Source organism: Nannospalax galili, unplaced genomic scaffold (assembly GCF_000622305.1).
Source record: "Nannospalax galili isolate Female #2095 unplaced genomic scaffold, S.galili_v1.0 scaffold206, whole genome shotgun sequence".
In the NCBI taxonomy this organism is placed as follows: domain Eukaryota; kingdom Metazoa; phylum Chordata; class Mammalia; order Rodentia; family Spalacidae; genus Nannospalax; species Nannospalax galili.
In genome coordinates, this window is record NW_008358101.1 from 5,076,192 (window position 1) to 5,096,571 (window position 20,380).

The 20,380-nt window shown below is 34.7% G+C and overlaps 1 protein-coding gene across 1 annotated transcript in view; it reads left to right on the forward strand.

The window, feature by feature from the left end:
• Positions 1–20,380, forward strand: part of Adgrb3 (adhesion G protein-coupled receptor B3) — a gene marked incomplete in the record, with an annotated part of 857,756 nt that overhangs the window by 691,736 nt on the left and 145,640 nt on the right.

Genomic DNA, 20,380 nt, shown 5'->3' on the forward strand with positions numbered 1-20,380 from the left:
CTCAAACACACAATAAGGTATGACTGTTATACCTTGCAAGTCTATTTGTGCATTTGTTTCATCACATAGTTGACTATTGATGATCTAGATACTTATTCTTAAAAAACTTCTGAAAAAATATTTTTATTTCTATTTGTTTCTGAATAAATGTATTGCCTATTATAGTAATTTTTCATTGGATTAAAGTATTGCATGTTATAGAATGCATAATAATCAAGATGCATGTTTAAAAATTACATCAAAGCTCTGTGTTAAGTGCCTTGCTATAGATTTAATTTATTATCTAAATTGTAATATAGTTCAATTGGAATCAAATACAGTGCCTATGATTTGGTCTAACCTATCATCACACTAATCCTAAAAAGAAGCTATACTTTATGTACAACTATAACCTTATTTTGAAAAAAATAGCTCTGAAATCACAGAATTATAGGAAGAAAACACTCTGAATCTAAGTTTTTGACTTTTCAAAACATTTCTTTACCAAGAGTCTTCTGATACTAAACTAACATTGAAGTTATTTTACTGCCTAGTCACATTTTACCAGAATGTGAAACTGTGTCCCATTTATATAAATCAACCAATTTATAAGGGTTGAATGTCCATGCTTTTTCCAGAAATGACTTTCTTTACTAATATATACTGAATTTTTTTTCAAGGAATCCATAATAGAAATATCAAATGAATTCAGACCACCCTCATTGTTAGAGCTATTCTTTTTTCAACACCTTTCATTTCAAATACCAACACACATAGCTAAAGATCTCCTTTATAATCTGTCATTTTAAAAATTCGAATGCATCTTTCAGAATATTCTTCAATAGATATTCATAAAACAGGTATTAAAGATCAAGATTATGGGTAGTCTGCTTACCTTGCTAGTTTATACCCCTAAGACTTGTAATTCCTACCCAAAGTATCTGGATGGGGCCTGAGAGGTACATGGTTTTTGTTTTGTTTTATTTTTTTAACCACCTTTCCCTAGGCGAGGATGGCTACATGGTAAGGACAGTACTCCTTAAAACAAATGTAAAACAACAACTCACTAGACAGCAATGCAGAAGTTAAAAGCACTTTCATGTGCTTTAACGTTGTTAATCTATTTTCTTCTTGTTTATTTTTCTTCTTAAAAAGATAGAAGTTTTATTAAAATACATTATAAATCCATCTTATGAACATTTAATGAAAAATTCAAAGAAAAATTAGATAGCAAAATGGAAAACACAGTGATAAAGAACCAAAGGTGAGCAAGATACTGATTAGAATAGACAGGGAGAACAAGGCACAAAATTATCTGCAGATGAAAACATGAGGAGACATGATTCTCAGCTGGCAAAGGAAGGAGCCTAGGAGGAAGTAGGAGGGAAGAATGGAAGGAAGTAAAGAAGCAAGAAAGAAGGGAGACTGTTAGGCCTCAGTGATTAGTCACTATATCACCCTTCCCTTTTCTCTTCTCCCTTTGGGCTGCTCTTCAGATTATTGTCCTCATACTTAGTACCTAATCTCTGTTCCTTAATTGGCTCTCCTGGAACTTCTACCCAGAAAAGAAGTGCTTCCCTCTTACACCAGAATTATAAACTGAGTCCAGGAAATAGGGAAAAAATTCAGTATCGGCTTGAGTCCACTTTTAAGATTTTTTTTAAATAAAATATTTATGTCCTCTCACTTTTTCTACTCGAAATACCCATGGAGTATGTATATGGCAGTAGGAAATAAGGTTTTTAAGTCATTTCATGCTGTGTGACAAAGTTTTGCAACTTAAGAGTAGAATCTACAAGATTTACTCTACATTATAATTGTTATGGTCGAAATTATTATGGACCAATAGAAAAGCATTGCAAAACACAGGTGCAAATCAATTGTGCAATTTACATTTAAACAAAGTAAAAATGAATAATTGAAATTACTTCTACTGCATTATGCTTAACTCAGTATATTTGTAACATTAACATTGCACTATATAATTAATATAAAATTACTCGTATAATATTTTGCCATCTCAAGTCTTCAGATTTGGTACATATTTTATGTGCATAATGCCTTTCCTTTGGACTTCTGACATTTCTAGTGTCATGTTGTGTGGTTCAAAATGTTAGTAGTATTCAGAAATTAGACCGATTAAAACAAGAAAAAAAGAAAAAGCATGCATTCTGTGTGATCGTTTTGGCCTTGGCCAGTTTTTGGTGTCCTCATTTTTCAACTAACAGTGTATTTTTAATATCTTCAAATATTATAAATATCAAAGACAGGACAAGACAAGTCTTATTTTGCTTTTCATTTCTGGTCGTGAGAAATGACTGGTATGTGTTGATTTTTAAAAAAGAGAAAACTTTTTATGGTTTGTTCTCTCCCCAGGAAGCTAACTACAGACTAGATTCCATGTGGTGTTAGAGCCAGTGGGCTTGTTCCAGATTGACTATGCTAATTTTTGCTGCTAGATATTGATGCTCATAGGGAGGAGGAGATAGTAGGTGGTAGCGATTTAGTGGTTTTCTCTTTTTCTATATTAATTTTGTGCTATTAGTCTTGCAAAGATTTTCTTGCAAGTTTAGGACAATTTCTATTATATTGACTAGAAGATAAAAATGGAAAAAACCTGGAATTGTATTCTAAGTCATCATTAACAATATCAAATTTCCTAGTGGAGGTAATTATGTCTGATACATGTATTTAATTTAATTTAATTGTTCTATTTTATTTTATGTGGTTTGATTCGTGAAAGTTTACATTCATGCTCATTTTACTGTGTTTGAAAATAATGATTTCCATAGGAAAGATGAAAAAATGGATATCAACCATATAAATATAAACTATATAAACTGCAAGGAAATATTAGCAAGAGTCTTGATTGGTGGCAACGGTATTTTATCTGGGTTGTAGTAGGACGTCTTAGCTACTGTAGATGTGTTGGAATTGGTTTCATTCCTATCTTTGACTTTCCTTACAAGTTTTCACTGGCACATTAGTATTATCCACTTGAAAAATGGAAATATCTGAGAAAGATTCTTGATGAGCAAATTGTTTGGTCTTGCTATCTTGTCTACTTTGTATGAAAACTGTCATTTGCATGCTGGTGTCCAGAATCACACTGAACTGGTGTCTTTCCTGAGTTTCTACTTTAATGTAGTGGCCTGATTATCCCACTGCTTTCTCTGCTTGCTTTTGAACTGGGATAGAAACAAGACAATGTAATTCACTGTGAAAGATTTGAATATATTCAAATATTTAAACTATAAATTTATTTTCTGGCAACAAAATAAGGACTGGACTGTGCTTTCTTATCTCTTAACGCTATTGTGAAATTTAATTATAACTTGCTTTATTGTATTTTGAGCTTTTCTCATAAAGTTGCCCTTGATCTCTTTATCCGTTTAAAACTCCAACCAGGATATTCATGTTTCACTCAAACTTATTGGTCAAAAGTATGCCTTAAAGTAATTTAATATATTTTCTGGAGCTTTATACACTCTTTTTGATGCTGATATTTTGCAAAAAATAAGGAATATTTTAAATGAGATTAATTTGTATAATGGTTTTCTTAATCTCCCCATTTTTTTTTGTTTGTATACAAAAGTCATTCAGGTATTGTGACACTCTAAATATTTTACAGCACTCAAGTGAAGGATCGAAGTAGGGAAAAACCCTTTTTGTTGTTGCTGATTAAGTAATGGCAAATACCCAAAAAGTTCAATGTATTCAGAGCTATCTTCTGATCCACAACTTTCATACTGTGTTATGAAAGCAAACCTAAGTCCAAATTTTTTCACACATTTATATATTTATTAGACAAGGACATTAACAAATTAGGAACAAAACTTTTCCTGTAAGCTCAGTGAAAACCTTAATATTTTTTCTTTTAGATACTTTGGCCACACATTGGATGTAACATCCACTAGAGGTGGCCATATTAACCCTTTTTGAGGAAGACTCTGTGGTCCTTAGTCTGAAGCAATCAATCAGCAAAGAAATTCTCCTAATTTAATGTGTAACACAGAATTATTGGAGTTAAAACTGTGCCCTTTCTCCAATCTTTTGCATTTAGTTTGATAAAGGGTTATATGTTGATTACATGTAGATGCAACCAGATCAGAAAGACTTCGAATAAGAATTTTTGACTCCTACTGTCTATGCTTTGGCCATTTGTGACCTTTTGTGTTCCTGGCTCTCCGTTACATGTGAGAGATTTATTAATGAGAGCTGAGAGATTCATTAGTGTTCTCTCTACCCTTTGTTCTATGTTCCGTGAGCCTTAGGTATAGACGTTGCCACTTAGGCTTGGGCAATTCACAGACAGTGTCTGTGTATGATCAGTTGTAATACTCTGCAATAGTCTCCAACTGGTGCAAAAGACGCTTCTTTGGTGACTGGTGACTACGATACTTGTCTGTGAATATAAGGATGCATATTTTGCACATAGTAAGAAATTACATTAGTCTAGGGCCAGTTGATCATCATGACTTGTGAATTTCTGTACTACTCTTTGATTAAAGATTACATTAACTAATATTATATCATATGGAAAATGCCAAAGTATAATAAAATAAGCTTACATGATTCTATTCAGCATGAAAGAGTAATTCTTTGAATAATAGTCAAATATAAGAGGTAAACATTAGATACTACTTTAAGCTGTACAAGACAAGGTATTAAGAAAAAGTCTTCATTGGCAGGTAAAGGGAAACTTCTAAACTATTTGGCATGCATAGATATTTCCTTAATAATACGTAGGCAAATTTGATGTCATGAGTTTTTTTTTTTGATCTAATGATTTATTGAATCACATAATTAGCTTTGTCTTTTAAGTTAATCCTGTGAAAAACAGTAAAATTCTGTCTTGGAGTATTTTGTATAAATCACATACTCAAGCAAGGCATGGACGTTCATGCCTTTAATCCCAGCACTTGGGAAGACAGAAGCAGGAAGATCTCTGTGAGACTGAAGCCAACCTCATCTACATAGTGACATAGTGAGCTCCAGGCCAGTTGGGGCTACAGAGAGACCTTGTCTCAGAAAGACCAAAAAAAAAAAAAAAAAAAAAAAAAAAAAAAAACCAATCACATACTCTGCCAAGTTGTCTTATATTATCTGTGTTTATCTTATTTTTCTAAACACAATGTTCTTTTATTCTATGGTTTTTAATGGGCATTTAGTAAAGATGGAACAAACTCTAAGACTGAACAATAGAAGATGTTTTTCTTTGGTCAAAATTGCGTTCTTTATAAATGAAATTCTATCGGGTCGTATCAAGTCTTCTTTGTTTCTCCTAGCTCACACATGACTTTCTTTGGCCATAGATTTATCTTCATTATGCATTCACTTAGATGCCTGGCCTCTGGCTGCCCATGTGTTTTCAGCTTTAAAGTAGGATACTGAGTATTTGCCTTCTGGTTAACCCATACTGTGCCTTTGAGAGGCACAAAAATAGAATATCTGCCCTTGAGATCCTTCTCTGCATTATTTCTGGGAGACGTATATGTCTCATGTGAAGACAGTTCAGAGCATCACTAGCCAGATGACTTAAGCATACTAAATGTCCCAATTCCAGTTATATGATCTGTGTCATGATACAGTCTCTCCACCTTAGCTTCATGTCAAAGTTACATTTGTGAACCCAGAGCCCAGTGCTTAGTAAGTATCCCTTAAACATTTGCTGTGTTTATGGAGGTGATGAGACTGTCAAATATGCATCTGATTTTGTCCTCTTTTGAGCTTCAAATTTCCTCTTCTCCAATTTCCTAATCCATACTAGGTTCACTATGTCTACATTCCACACTGATATATTTTCTCAAAGTCCAATGCTTTGTATAGTCTCTAACCTACAGAGAACTTTGAAAGTTATCCTTTGTTTCTCTTTCTTCTCGGCACAAGTCTAATCAATCATCTACCTGTGCCAGTCGAATCTTCAAACATGTCTCCAACTCAGTCTTACCTCTTTGGAATACTTATCATCTTCACAAGTAAGAATTTCTGCTTCCAGCGTCACCAAACACACTCTGCTCTGTGGCTTAAGTGATAGCATTAGAATTGAAATCCGATGGCTCCATGCCCCTGTGTGAACATTCCCTGCGTATCATCTGCTACAGAAGTGATTTCCTTAGTATGATTATATGAACGGAATGGAATGGATTTTAATCTATGGAGATTTTTATTCATTGCTTTTCTTGTAATAATATATTAGAACTCAAGAATAAATTTTATTAAAGAAAGAGTTTTGCAGCTTATAAAAATTGAGAAACTACCGATCTTAATCATGACTGTACTGACCCTTCCATCCTAAATCTATTTTATTGGGCTTTATTTTATTATACCTGTAACACCTAAGTGTTTACAGTTCATCAAAATTAATTGATAGCTGCTTGCTCCGTGGGATGCTTCATCCTAGCACGTTGTTCATCCATCACAATGCCATCTAGCTCTATAGAAGTCTTCACCTGGCTCACATTTATTCTCTGACACTCTGATCACTCTTTTATCCTTCTGAGAAACTGTCCTCTGTCTTTACTTGTGTGTTTATGCTTTGGAATCCATGATCTCCAGTGCATACCTACCATCTTACATGATATTATCTATTTCCAGCCAGTCTATATACTTCTTGGGTTAGGAATTATAGTCATTATTGAATTCAATGCCAAGAGGTACTCCATACATAGTAAGTATATAAAATGTTTATTAGATTAATAAATAAAGTGTGATAATCTTGGCTACCTTGAATGAACTGAAAAACAAGTACATTAGTAATGCACCCTGCGGAGTGTGTCTGTGAGTGCATTTCCGGGGATGATTAGATTGTGAGGGCTCTAAACTAATGGATGGTTTAATTCATTGATAGATTCAAAGTTTGACTGGGTTTGGAAAAGTAAGAGAACTGTGGGAGCATGGGCTGGGATAGAGGACATGAGTCACTGCGGGCATATGTTTGGAGGCTGTATCTTTCTCTGACCCCTTTCTGTTACTTTTTTACTCTGACAAGAGGCAAAAAGCTCATGATATTCTACATCAGGCCCAGAAACATGAAGCCAAGGACTAAGGTTTGAAACCTCTGAAACCAGGAATTAAAATAATTCTTTCCTTTCTTATAATGCTTACATCAGGGATTTTGTCACAGTGATACAAAGATAGCTAACACATAGTGAATATATATGAACTCATCACTTGGGTCTATAAAGTTAATAGCTTTAGTTAGTTTTACAAAGGATTAGAGTCTTCCGCTCTAGATAGTATCTCAGATAATATGATAAGGATGTATTTCCTTGGGACACATTTTCTCTAACCTTGAAGTGATTGATGATATGCTGTGATGGTGACCTAGTTCTTAGATGTTAGTTAAAGAGGCTCTAAAACCTAACAAATGTGGATCATTTTCTGTGATAAGTCATGTGAAATCATGTTTACAACCTTAAAATAGATATGCCTATTTATAACTTTTTATCCTATAAGGCAAATCCTACCAATAATTTCACAAATATATGATTATCATCTCTCAAATATATGTATGAGTCTAATGGCTGAAGTTAAAGCCTCTTATTTAGATTTATTAAAATCGAATTTGCTGATTGGCTATGATTTTTGCAAAGGGATTTGAATGTAATAAGCTTCTCTGTGATTCATTTGAATTCATTTTGAGTCATTTTATTACTTCTTCTAAGATTCCTGTAAATTCCTCAGAACTTTATCAAATCAAATAGAGTGGTTTGCTAGTTTTATAACTTTCTAGGCTCTTGGCATTGAAGAAGTATTTTGTCCTTTTCTGGCATGTCAAAGGCTTTCTAATCCCACTGCAACCACCTGATTTCTTGGTTATGTTTAGTTTTCTACAAAGAGCCCAAGCCACAAAAAGAAAAAAAAAAATCAGATGTGTAGGTTCCAGACAAGTTAAGGAGATGAAAGCAGAATTGTTTGACAGAGAGGAGTTACTGAAATGAGGAGATGTCGGGAACAAACTAATTTTGAGGAAAAAGAAAACTAATTTCAACACTCAGTGAGCATTCCTAATTCCATCATCAAAACTAGGCAAAACTGTCAAGGAGTGAGCACTGACTCAGCGGACGTCAGCCCAGTGTGCAGGCAGCTGCAGATAATAGTATCATGCCTACTCTGATTCCAATCGGCCTGTCCTTAGGCAGCTGTGCAGTGCAAAGATTCTTTGTCTTGGCCAGTCTCTGCTCCTCCTCCATTACCCTTATTCCTATAATAGATCTATCCTCACAACATCTTAATTGGAGTACCAGATTCTGTTCCTCCCTCTGTCTGCTCTTTTTAGCTTTTATTTGTAGCAACTTAGTCTTCTGCTTTGCCATGGGAGTGTTCTTAACTTACTGAAAACACAAGCACCTGATATTGTCATCCTCTGCTTAAAACTCTCCAAAGATCTACAGAGCTCAGGAGATGAACTCTGATGCACTTAGGGTTACTTCTGGGCTATGAGTAGACTTTGTGGAAATTGTAAAAGGTAGTCTTTCTGGGTAGATGGTTTATGAAAATAATCTCCCTCAAAGCTGGTAAGGCCTCTAGCAGGATTTCTGGTGCACAATAAGATTTCCATTTTGTCCTCCCCTTTCTTCTCCCTTTAGAGACCCCAAGTTTGCTTTCCAGTAGGCCCCATAGTTTAGGAAATGGCTTAGACAAAAGATCTTAATAAACTTTCTTCAACACTTACTCCTGCCTTCATAGCACATGGTTTGTATCACATCTCTAGTTATAATTCAATTACATTCTTTTATAGCTTTATTTACTGATGCTAGTTGGCCATGTGAGTCTCAAGAGTAATACCTTCTACTTCTAGACTTTAAAACTACTAATACCAATATTGTTTTATACATGACATAAAATCAATAACATTGCATGAATAAATGAATTTATGGCTCTATTAATGAGAGTCTAAAATAATGAAAGCACAGCCACTTCCACACTGGAAACCTTACTTGGGATAACTTACACCCCTGTTAATTTTTGTTGATATTGTTTTTTTGTTCTGTGAGGAGATCAGGGAGTTGAGGGAAGCACTGGAGACATGCTGGATACTTTTGAGACTCCATTTTGATGGAAGATGGCTGAGTTAAATTGAATTTTTTGCTTGATATGGGTATCAGAAATATACGCTTAGTGGTTTGAGATGCTTAGTGGTTCTATAGGAACTTTAAAAAAGTTGAAAATTTTCTGGTTTTCTAGGTGGTAATGAATAAAAAAAATTGAAAAATAATAAAATTCTTCTATATGATTTTTTTTTACCTTTTTCCTCTACGTACATAATATGAACTGACTATGTCAACCAAAAACATGCCTCAGTATAGCTGATTATTAGAACTCTTAATGTTCTATAAAATATTGATGTGCTAAATAAAACCACAGAAAGCAGATACAAGTACAAAGGATCTGAAAGGCCTGTGAGGTAGCATAGAAATAATAAAAACATTTTTTCTCTTTCATTGCTGGGGTTTGGACCCAGGTTAGGTAAGACTCTGCAACTCCACCACTTACAATAGATTTTTCAGTGGTCCAATATGCTGATGAGGTTTTCATTAAACCTCTTTGACCAAAATAAAATGTATATCAAGAAGACATTGAGGTATTGTGAGGAATAGGTCAGTACTCTTTACACCAGTGCTTCAGAACTTGTATGAGAGATTGACACACTTGGGGTAAAGGGACATCTGGTAAATATTCTAGGCTTTGCTGGTTGCTTCAACCTTTACTGAATCTACTAAACTGTCCTGAAGTGGCTCTAAAGTAGACACCTTCATTAAGCAGAGTCTTTAAAGTGCTAGATTTGGATCTGAAGTCAGTGTTTGGCAACCTTGGACAATCTGGAGTTTTCTAAAAGTCTTAGTGTACATACAAACAGAAGAACTACAATGGAGGCTAAAACCAGCCTATTTTTAGGCTGATGCTTTTATGTACAAATGACCTCTAGTTCTGAAATATCTACTTAAGATTTAGCCTCTGTAGCCTGCGGAACTGGAACAGGGGACCTTTGGCAATATAAGAAAAGGGTTCTGCAGAGATAAAAAGAGTGCAAACCACTTTGAATGTCTCTTTCATAGAAAGAACTAAACACAGAATTTCTTCACTTGTAGTGAGTTTTGCTTGGCAGTATATAAAAAAACAAAAACTTGAATCAAATCACTCACAAACAAGCAGGGTGTTTTATAAATTGAAGAAGCTAAAAAGTACCTAACAAATGTCCAATATATGTTACAAGAAAGCTTGTTCTCTTTAAGAAGAAAACTTCTTAAAGTAGAGCAGGAAACGTTAAGTCTTTTATTAGAAAAAGTCTCTCATCTGACAATTTTAGCAGAAAAGTAACATCAAAACAGAAAATAGAGTAAAAGAGTGCAGTTAAGCTCCATTCCATTCCCCCATAGAGTCCTCTTTTGCCTTCCTACCTCTCCCTCTAACTAAAAGTTGGATGTTATTATGTATATTAGATCATAAACATTGCTACAGCAAGCCTAAGAACTAAGGAGTATAATCAGGAAAAAATAAGTACACTTGAATTGGAAGATTAACGTCTGCTTTTGCACTTCTTTTGTGATGGCTATTCAGTTCATTCTAAATCAAATTCCTTAAAGAAAGAGGTAGGCTCAGGACTGAGCTAAAGTTAATGCTTAACTAAGAAATTGAATATGTATGAAATTCAAAAATGAGTAAATTGCAATATTTGTACTTACTCTAGACTGTTAAACTGAATCAAAGGGTAAAAATTCAACTGTAACATAAAGAGGAAATGATTAGTGCTAACATTAGAAATGCAAACAGAATTTCATTTCACTAATGTGCATAATGTGAGCCAAAGTGTGCTGTCGAACTACAATAGGCTTCATTTCTATGTCACTACAGAGTGTCCCTGCTAGAAGATGTGTCAGCATATATATACAGTAGGACTACAGACCTTTCAAATGAATGTGATTTGTAAATATTTAAAATTCTCATTGAGTATTAAATTCCATTTCTATTTTAATCTTTCTTAATGGATAAGAATTATGCGTATTGCTTCTGCAACCTACACATTTAGTTCTTTATTTTTGTTTCCTTTTCACTTAGATATTTATTTTTGTTTGTTTTCTTTCTGTTGGACATAACAGAGGGCTTTTCTCTCTTTTGAATCTTCTGGGACTTATTTCCCAACTTGCAAAATAAAACTGAGAAATGAATTCTTTGTCTGAAGAACAGTATCCTTTATCCTTTGGAATGAAAGTTATAATGTGTACTTAGTTAAATGTTGCTACCTAAGAAATTACTTTAAAATATAATGGCTTTTAAAAACAATGAATATTTATACTCTTTACTTTCCAAGTCAGAAATTTAGGAATGATCTAGCCAAACAGTTCTGACCCAGGGTCTCTCATGACATTACAATGCTAGGTCATAGCCACAGTAACAAGAATTGATTGGTGCTGCAAGGTGGACACAACTGGTTGCAGATGAAATGGAACCTTCATCAACTAACTGAAAAGTGTTTAAGCTCTGCTTCTTACTGGCCATGAGCCATTGTCTGGTTACTTAACTGTTTGTTCCCTACAACCAGCCCAGGGGTCTTTTTACATTGTAAGTCATTATGCTTGTCGGCTCTAAACCCTCAGTTAGAATAAGTGAAGTGTCTGTTACACTCAGCATGAAATCCAAAACCTGTAACATGGCCCTCAAGCTCCACATAGATTGATTGGCTTCTATGGTCTCCCACCTCACTACCTCATCCTCCTCACTTTTCCTTTGAGCTGCTCCTGCCACTCTGGCTTTCCATGAGAAAGACTGTGGAGGTGGCCAAGAAGTCAGGTGGCTGTATTCTTGGATTGGGCTTATTGAATACAGTTACCAACAGTCACTTTCAAAGATTCCCAATCCAGCACTCTGCCCAGCACACAGCCCTTCCACTGCCTGACGTTCCCAGATACTTCCTCTACACCAGCCTTCTTCTGTTCTTAGACTAACCTGTTTAACTTGTAAATGAAATCCAGTTTTCTCAGAAAATTTATTCTTAAAAACTCACTTCACCAAAACCAAAGCATGAAAATGGCCTTTCCATCACATTAAAAACCGGGTTGTATTCTTTTCTGTTCATAGTCATTGAATGTGTACTGGTATTCTTATTAAAGTAGTTATTTTTAATTATGTGTATGAATGTGTGTGAGGTGGGAGGATTATTGTGCATATGACTACAGGTGTCCAAAAAGAGGGTTTTGAATTCTCTACAGCAGTTGCAGGTGGTCAAGAGCCGCTGGATTTTCTGCTGGGAATTAAACTGCAAGAACAGCATGTTCTTTAAACAGTTGAACCATTGCTCCAGTCCCCTTACTTAAGTTTTTAAGGGAAAAGATGTCTGATTTGGTCTGCATTTCTCTTGCATAGCAAGGTTCTTGAAACAGCATGCACTCATTAAATGTTCTGAAATAAGTGAAGGAAATGTCCCAGCTTCAGTTATTATATTGCAAGCTAGAATTGAAGAGAAAGTGTTCTGAAGATCAAGTAGGATTGTGCTTAGGATAGCATCTGGATCACAATTAGCCTTTCTTATAGAGGTTTGATTGAGAAATAAGAACTTTATGTATCTCGTGGGTGTTGCATAGCATTTAGTTATAAATAGCCCTTGCGTGATGATTTCCAAAGTTAACAGATCTATCATCTCACAAATTTGCTTTATTTATTTTTTGCTTTAAGAACATATATAATTTATACCATTAGCGAATTTCAAGAATGCAGTGCATTATCATGAGCTATAGGTGCTGTGTTGTACATTAGCTCTCTGGAACCTAGTCATTTTGTAACTGAGAGTTTGTGTCATTTATAACTGAGACAAAATTTACAAATAGTGAAATGTCAGTTGTCACCAGAGTTCTCTCAGGGTCTCATATAACATATCTTTAGGTGTATTTATTATTGCCGTCAGCACCAGGTGCCTAGCTCCACACCATTTTGCTCCGACAGCGCCTCCAGCGGCAGAGCCCAGTTTATCAGACCACTCCCGCCCCATGCCCGTAGTCATCTCTAGCATTCGCTCATGCCTCAGGGGCCAGCGGTCTCGCCCAGGTCCATTCTGACAGGCTATTCTGTCTTTGAGTACGCCTGGCAGCTGCTGCGGCTCATTCTCCGCACCACACGCTACCCAAGGCTCGCTTCCATTCCAAGATGGGTCCCCGCAGCCCCTCGGTAGTCCCTCCTTCACGGCAGGCCCTGCCCCTTGGAGGAATTAGTCACCTGGGAGACACCAGGGAATAATGTCATGAGTTTTGAGCAACATCTACTGGATAATCAAGACCATAATCAACAAACGGAGCATCCCAGCACCTTAGGAAGTTCTTGCTTATCCCTTCCAGTCAGTCTTGGTTCTCTTTAAGCAGCCAGGGATGTGATCTCTGTCTTCATGTTGGTTTTGTTCGTTTCAGCATTTCACATAAATGATTTCATACGATGACTGCTGTTTCGCTCTGCCACTTTTTATTAAATTTTTTTAGAGGTGCAAGCATATTTCTGGGTAATAATAGTTAATTATTTTATATTTACAGGTATTATATTGTGTTACAGCATCAAAGTTTGTTCTTCTGTGTCCAATTGATAGATATTTAGAATGCTTTAATCTTTAAAAAATTTTGTTTGAGAATTTCATATATGGATGTAATGTGTTTTGATCAAATTCACCCATCATTCCATCCCTCCAATTCCACCACTATTCCCAGACACTACCACTTTTCCCTCCCAAGTTCATGTGCTCTTCTTTTAAATTCACCAAGATGTTTTTGATATATATTTTTATTGAATTTTTGTACATTTCATACAATGCATTTTAATCATATTTAGATTCCCCTATCTGTACCTCCCATAATCCTTACTTAAAGAAGACCAACTCTCCCTCAGCCAGCAGTGATCAGCTGCCAATAATTTCTTGGCTATAGTTGGGGCCTCCTGACCATTTCCCCAGTATGCTGGAGTTTTTGTTTGGTTTGAGCCAAGTCTTTTTTTTTTTTATTATTATTATCAATAAAACCTCTAGAGTTACCATAGAAGTCTAAATATGGATATTTTATTCATTTCTTGGGTTGAATATCTAGAAGTAGAAATACTGCATTTAAAGACAGACAAAAGTTTTTCAAAATTAAACCATATAGACACAAACCACTGAACTCTTTCCACTGTGGTCTTCTGATTAGCAATTTCTACTAGCCTCAGTGTTCCACGTGAGGTTTAGTACCTTACCATATAATCACTGAACACTTTACATTCTCTGTTGTGGTTTCTTGCCCAATTGTTTCCTTTGTTTTTTGAAATTGTGCATGTGGGGCATATGTGCATGTGTGCACCTTTGTGTTTAAGGTATGCTCAACTATGAATGGATCTTTACAGCCAGATGGCAATGTCAGGACTCTACCTCTATATCACTCCACCTTAATTTTTTGAGACAAGGTGTCTCACTGAACCTGAAGTTCGCCATTCCAGTCAGGCAAGATGCCCAGCAAGCCCTGGGAATCTGCTTGTCTTCACTCACAAAGGGTCTAAGTTATATATGCCACAGATACAGCCAGCTTTTACGTGGGTGCTGGGATCCAAACAGGTGTCCTCATGCTTAAGCAGTAAACACTTTACCCACTGAGTCATCTCCCTAACCCTCCATTTGTTACATGGATTGTTTGAATAAAAGTCTTCTGTGTGTGTGTAAGGGAGAGAGAGAGAGAGAGACAGAGAGAGAGAGGGACAGAGAGAGAGAGAGACAGAGAGACAGAGAGACAGACACACACAGAGTAAGAGAATGTAATCTCTTTTTGAATAAGTTTTAAATTTTATGATCTCCTGTGTGTCATATGTCATATTTACATTTAGAATTTATGTTCTGTGTCTTCTCTGTAAGTAATCTTTCTTTCTCCTCTAGGTCATGGAAATATTCATTTATATTATTTTTATATTATTTTCGATAAGCATTCCTTTGAGTCTTGGCTTTTATGTAGGTATAATTCACATAAAAGTAGTTTTTGAATGTGACATGATGTAGGAATTGTGTTTATTTTATTTCATATGGGTTTTCAACTTTTTCTAGTACCATATGTTGAAAACATTTTCCTTTAACATCGAACTGTTTGTGATTTATTTATTTGCCAAATACCTGTATGTGTATATCTTTTTCTGGGACTATTTTATTTTGTTGATCTCTATATATGATTTTATCTTTATGCTAGCACTGTGGTCTCTATTCACTTATTTCTCTGATATAGAGTTTTAATCTACTTGTTCCATCTTTTTCAAGATTATTTTGTGTAATCTGGATCTTTTGTCTAGATTTGTCTGATCTAATTCCTATCGGATATTCCAATAAAATTTAAAATAAACTTGTCAATTTCTACAAAAAAAATGGTCCATTTTTTCTGGCATTGTATATATCTTCAGATTATTTTTGAGTGCTGATAATTATTTCAAAGCTATTATTATTTATTTATGGACAGTGGGCATGAATTGACCACACAAAATAAAAGTTACTAAGGAATTGTGATTAGTTAGAAAAAAGATGCTAGAATAAGGTGCATCACAAGTTCCAGTGTTTAGGAGCTCTGCTATACGGCTCTGGTCAGTGGAACAGTTGAAGGGAAACCAGGACTCAACAGAAGGTCTATTTTCTGCTCTAAATTTTTTTTTTTTGATAAAAACAAAGGCTTCCTTTTCCTTGACTTTAAGTTTCTTAATCTTTTTGATTTTGTACATGATTACTTCTTATATATGATGTCTTCTGAAATCAGAATATTTTCCATCCAGAATGCTATAAAATTCCAGTGCATCAAAACACACAATGCAATTACAGACTAACTTTATTTTTCTTAAAGTTTCTTGAGCTTGTTCACTAGTAGCTAAGGGATAGACTGTTTCCCTTGAAACACATTGCTCATGAGTACCTCTTTTCTCTTTAGCATCCAAGAGGCATGTCTTTTATGACTGGACTCAGAGTGTGTGTAGGGAGTTAAGAATAAGCATCCGGGCAGGCAGAGGTCAGTGACACACTTCTTCCATAGAACAAAATAGTTTTCAAATTAAGAAAAATATACAAAGAGCTTAAGGACTGGAACGTATGCCGAGCAAGCATCCTTTCATGTATTCCCAGTGAATGATAACAAGTTTTAGATCCCATTAGTGAATATTCATCCGAGAAACCACTAATGTTGAAGTTTCACTGAATTAATGAAAAAATGGGAAATACAGGAGGTATTCTGTATCTGACCATTTTTAAACTGCTCAGCAACCAAATGTCTGAAATCAGATGCTCATTGCCTATGAATACAAACATAATGGATCTTGTTATTCCAAAGACAAAACAAGACATTTACCTACCTGTTATTATTAGAACCTAGTTCTTTTTACCAACAAAATAAAAGCATGCATTCTTCTTTTGCTTGTTCAAGTACTGTAGATGATCCTCTGATCTATAAATTGTGTTTTACTCTTAAAGAAGTTTTCTGTTTTCCCCTGTGAGGTTATATTGGTGACAAGAGCATCTGCATAACTACTTCTATATTTCATTTTCTCGTTTACTTTCCATACCACCAAGAAAAAAATGATGGATTTTCTTTGAGCATTAAATTCTTATGCTATAAATCACATAATTATGTCACAGATTTACCTTAGTGAATGTCTTTCTTTATTCAATTAAAAATGGTTCATTTCTGAAATGTGTTTTTGTTCCACCCTGCACCCACTGCAGCATTCTCATTTGGATTCATTAGCTATTTATTGCAAGAATTTTTCTTAATGCTATCTGAAGTAAAGAGAATACTGCAAGCCTATTTCCACAGCTAGAAAGTTATAAACAATTAGAAAAAATACATTAAACAGATGGAGAAGCTGATAATTGTTTCTTGTCTGTGGATTATATTAAGGATTTACTTGACTAGTTTGCCTTAGTGTCTCAAAAGGAAGTAGTCCTAATTTTGTGAGAGAGCTGTATTTTCAGTTCACATTCTCTAGTGGACATTCATTTGTAATTTCTTTTGGTGATAAAAGAGCTTAGCTATGCACATCAAGGGAAAACTAGTTTCTTCATAATATCCTGAAGGTAGCTGATGACAGTATTCTTCATGCTAGTTGGCAGACCTATCTATTTGTTGAAACCGTTGTTATTCCATACTATAGATGGCTAGAGTGTATTTATATGCCTTCCCCAGTCTCATGTCCAGCTATGAAGAGGATCTTTGCTAAGCTTCCTGAGCCCATTTGCTGGGAAAGAGGAGAATTTGAATGAAATCTCTACAGTAAGCAGTATAAAAAGAAGGAAATGTTTAAGCTCCATTTTTAAAAATGAAATTGTATTCTAGAAAATGATTTAAAAAGGAGTACAACTATGTTTGCTATTAGGGGGATTTCTAGGAAAAGCAAAGGGATTCCTGGGGATTAAGGGAAACTAGCAAGTCACCAAATCAAAAAATAATATGGATGCATAGGAGCTGATCTTTATACCTTTAAAATCCCATCCTGGATAACTTTTACTTTTTCTTGGAAATTAGAGGAGACATGAAGAGTATCACACTTTGAGGTCTTTTTCACAGAATCAGTGACAAGGACTTTTAGCATAAGGAACATCTGTATATTGAATCTATATGATATAGAAGTGAGAAGTTGGTAATTGTGTTGGTTATAAAAAGCATTAATGTTACAGTATCTAGCAAAACAAAAACATCATGTAGTCATTAAAAATATCAACTACCTTTATGTATCAAAACCACCTCTACTGAAGCTTGCAACAAAAATGGAAAAGTGGATAAAAAAGAAGTTTGCCCGTCAGTACATCTTCTGGGTAGGTGTACCCTATGCACTTAGGTGTACTCTAAGTCTTCTACTTAGCCCGGCATTACTGTGTGCCAAATAAGGATAAGAATGTGCCCCAAGAGTGGTATAAGGATAACTAAACTCTTTGACCTTCCTGAAGAAAAGCACAGGATATTAAGAGAAATGATGTAAAGCTAAAAATATTATATCATTTCAAATTTGCTTAATAAGAAAGTGAGTCAGAGCAGTACAAATTAATGCACAATCCCAACTCCTAAGCAGCCTAGATTCAGTAAAAGCTGGGTTGACAAGGGGGATAATTTTAAGTAATGTGTAGCAAATAAGTCACAAGTGATTAGTCTCGTTGAAGCCAGTGTCACTCGCCCTCATCTGTATTTCTTTAATACTTACTCCTGTGTCTGTTTCCAGTTAACTGATAGTTTTAACTTTAAATTTTTAAATAAGAATGTTATCCATGTGCCCCATCATCTTTACCTGTAATAACATCTTAGAATAAAATTCAGCAAACACGATATGCATGTAATGACTATGGACTCAGATGGAAAGGAAATGGATGTCTCAGATCACAAAATAATAGGATAATAATAGAACTCATTGAACTGGGTAGGTTTTCCTCATAGGTTACAACAAGACATATTTTCTTGACTACAGAATTATGATTAGCAACAATAGAGGACTGAATCAGAAGTTTAAAAGTACTTATGTTTAGCTCAAATTTATATAATCAAACACATCTTACATAGATCAGTTGATATAAAGTCTTTATTATATAAAATTATATATGTGTTTATGTATGAAAGCATATGAGGTAAAAAATCTGTTATAGATTTTTCTAAGTAATTCTCCATTTTATATTGGGAAAGAGGATATGAGCATATTAATAGTAGGATTTTGGAAACTTTATTTTCTTATTTTAATGCATAGTGGATGAATACAGCATTTGGGCAAAGTGATTTTTGTCCATTTCTATATGATGAAGCTAAATACTTTTATATATTTCACCAACCTTCAAGGGCCTACAGTCCAGACATCAACAGTTCAGACACACAGGCAATATTGCCTCTGTGTATGTGAGTGTCTTTGAGCACTGCCGGAAAATAGAGTGTCATTCTTCACTGAAGAGCACAAATAAACATATTTATTTTCTCTTAGTTCTAGAACTTCTCTCTAGACATGAGTTCAGAATCAAGTTGTCACAACAAAAAGAGTCCTCATCTCAGATACTAACTCTGTCACCAATTAAATGAAGGCTTAGATGGGTCTTCTAACCTATTTCCACACCAATTTTCTTAACAGTACAGTGGGTATTTGTGTATACCCTGGCTGGAGGCTTGGCACTTAAGGAAGAAAGTGAGGAGTGTCATCCTCTGCCAAGGGAGGTTGAATGGAAACCATCTCTATTTCCTTACAACATTAGATCCAAGGATTCTTTCCTGGTGAACAATGATTTTTTTCCCTCTCAGTATTTTAATTGCATTTTAAAATAAATATCCTACTCCAAATTATATTTTTATTCATAATTCACAACACAAATTTCTGGCGTCCTGATATTAGAAAGTAGAGATCCACAATTGCAACTGAATATTTACAGCAATTTCTAATGATACATTGATGTAGGAAATATGGTATTATTTTGTTTATTATGCATTGACACCAAACCTAATAAGAGTTTAGGAACATTACCTCCCTGCAGATGGACCAAATCTGCCCTTAGCCTCACACACAAAGGTCCTTCTTAATGGTAATTGTCAGCAAATACAATGAAAAACAATGTGTCTCAAGTCATAGCAGTTCATTTGCTTTGGGTATTTTTGCCATCCCCACATTCTTTTACAACAGCTTTTATTTTATTTGAATAATTATATGCAGTTCCACTACTGAATAGAAAATTGTCATTAAAAAAAAAAAAAACTTTACGAAGAAAATGTAGCAAGGCTGATCTATAGCTGTGGCCTTTCTTAATGAGTGTTGCTGGGAAACTTTTCAGAACCCTGCAGGAAAAAGCATACTTTTATAAGAAAAAGGTTTCCAGCTGTTAGAATTGATAGAATTTCAGAAAGGCCGTAAGTTCAGTGTGTAAGAGATTTGTAGGTTTTTCTAAGTAGAATGAAAAAAAAAAAAAAAAAACAACCTGGAATATAGATCTTTGGAATCAAAGTTCATCTAAGATGAAGAGCTGTCAGGTGCAGGGAACTAAAAACAAGTATTCCAGGATTGCTGAATGTTATAAGAATTGCAAAAAAAAAAAAACATGCTCTTTTCATGTTTGACAATTACTGAGTCTCAGTAAAATCATTTCAAATACTTAGTTTTTAAGAAGCTACATAAAATAAGAAAGGCCTATTGAATCTGAGACTCAGGATGGAGATGTTTCTGAATCACTGTGTATAGAATAATCTCTAATATTTGACACTAGTGATAAATCTTTGCTTTGTGTCATATAAGGATTTATTTCAACCATCCATATTGAAAATTAAAGCCAAAGTAATTTTTCACTTCTGAGAAAAGGAAAATTGTATGACATATGTTCAAATATGACCAGAAGCATTAGAAATAAAGGTTAGTAGAAAATTCTATATGCATATAGGCACTTATTTTTAATATACTAAATATATAATATATATAT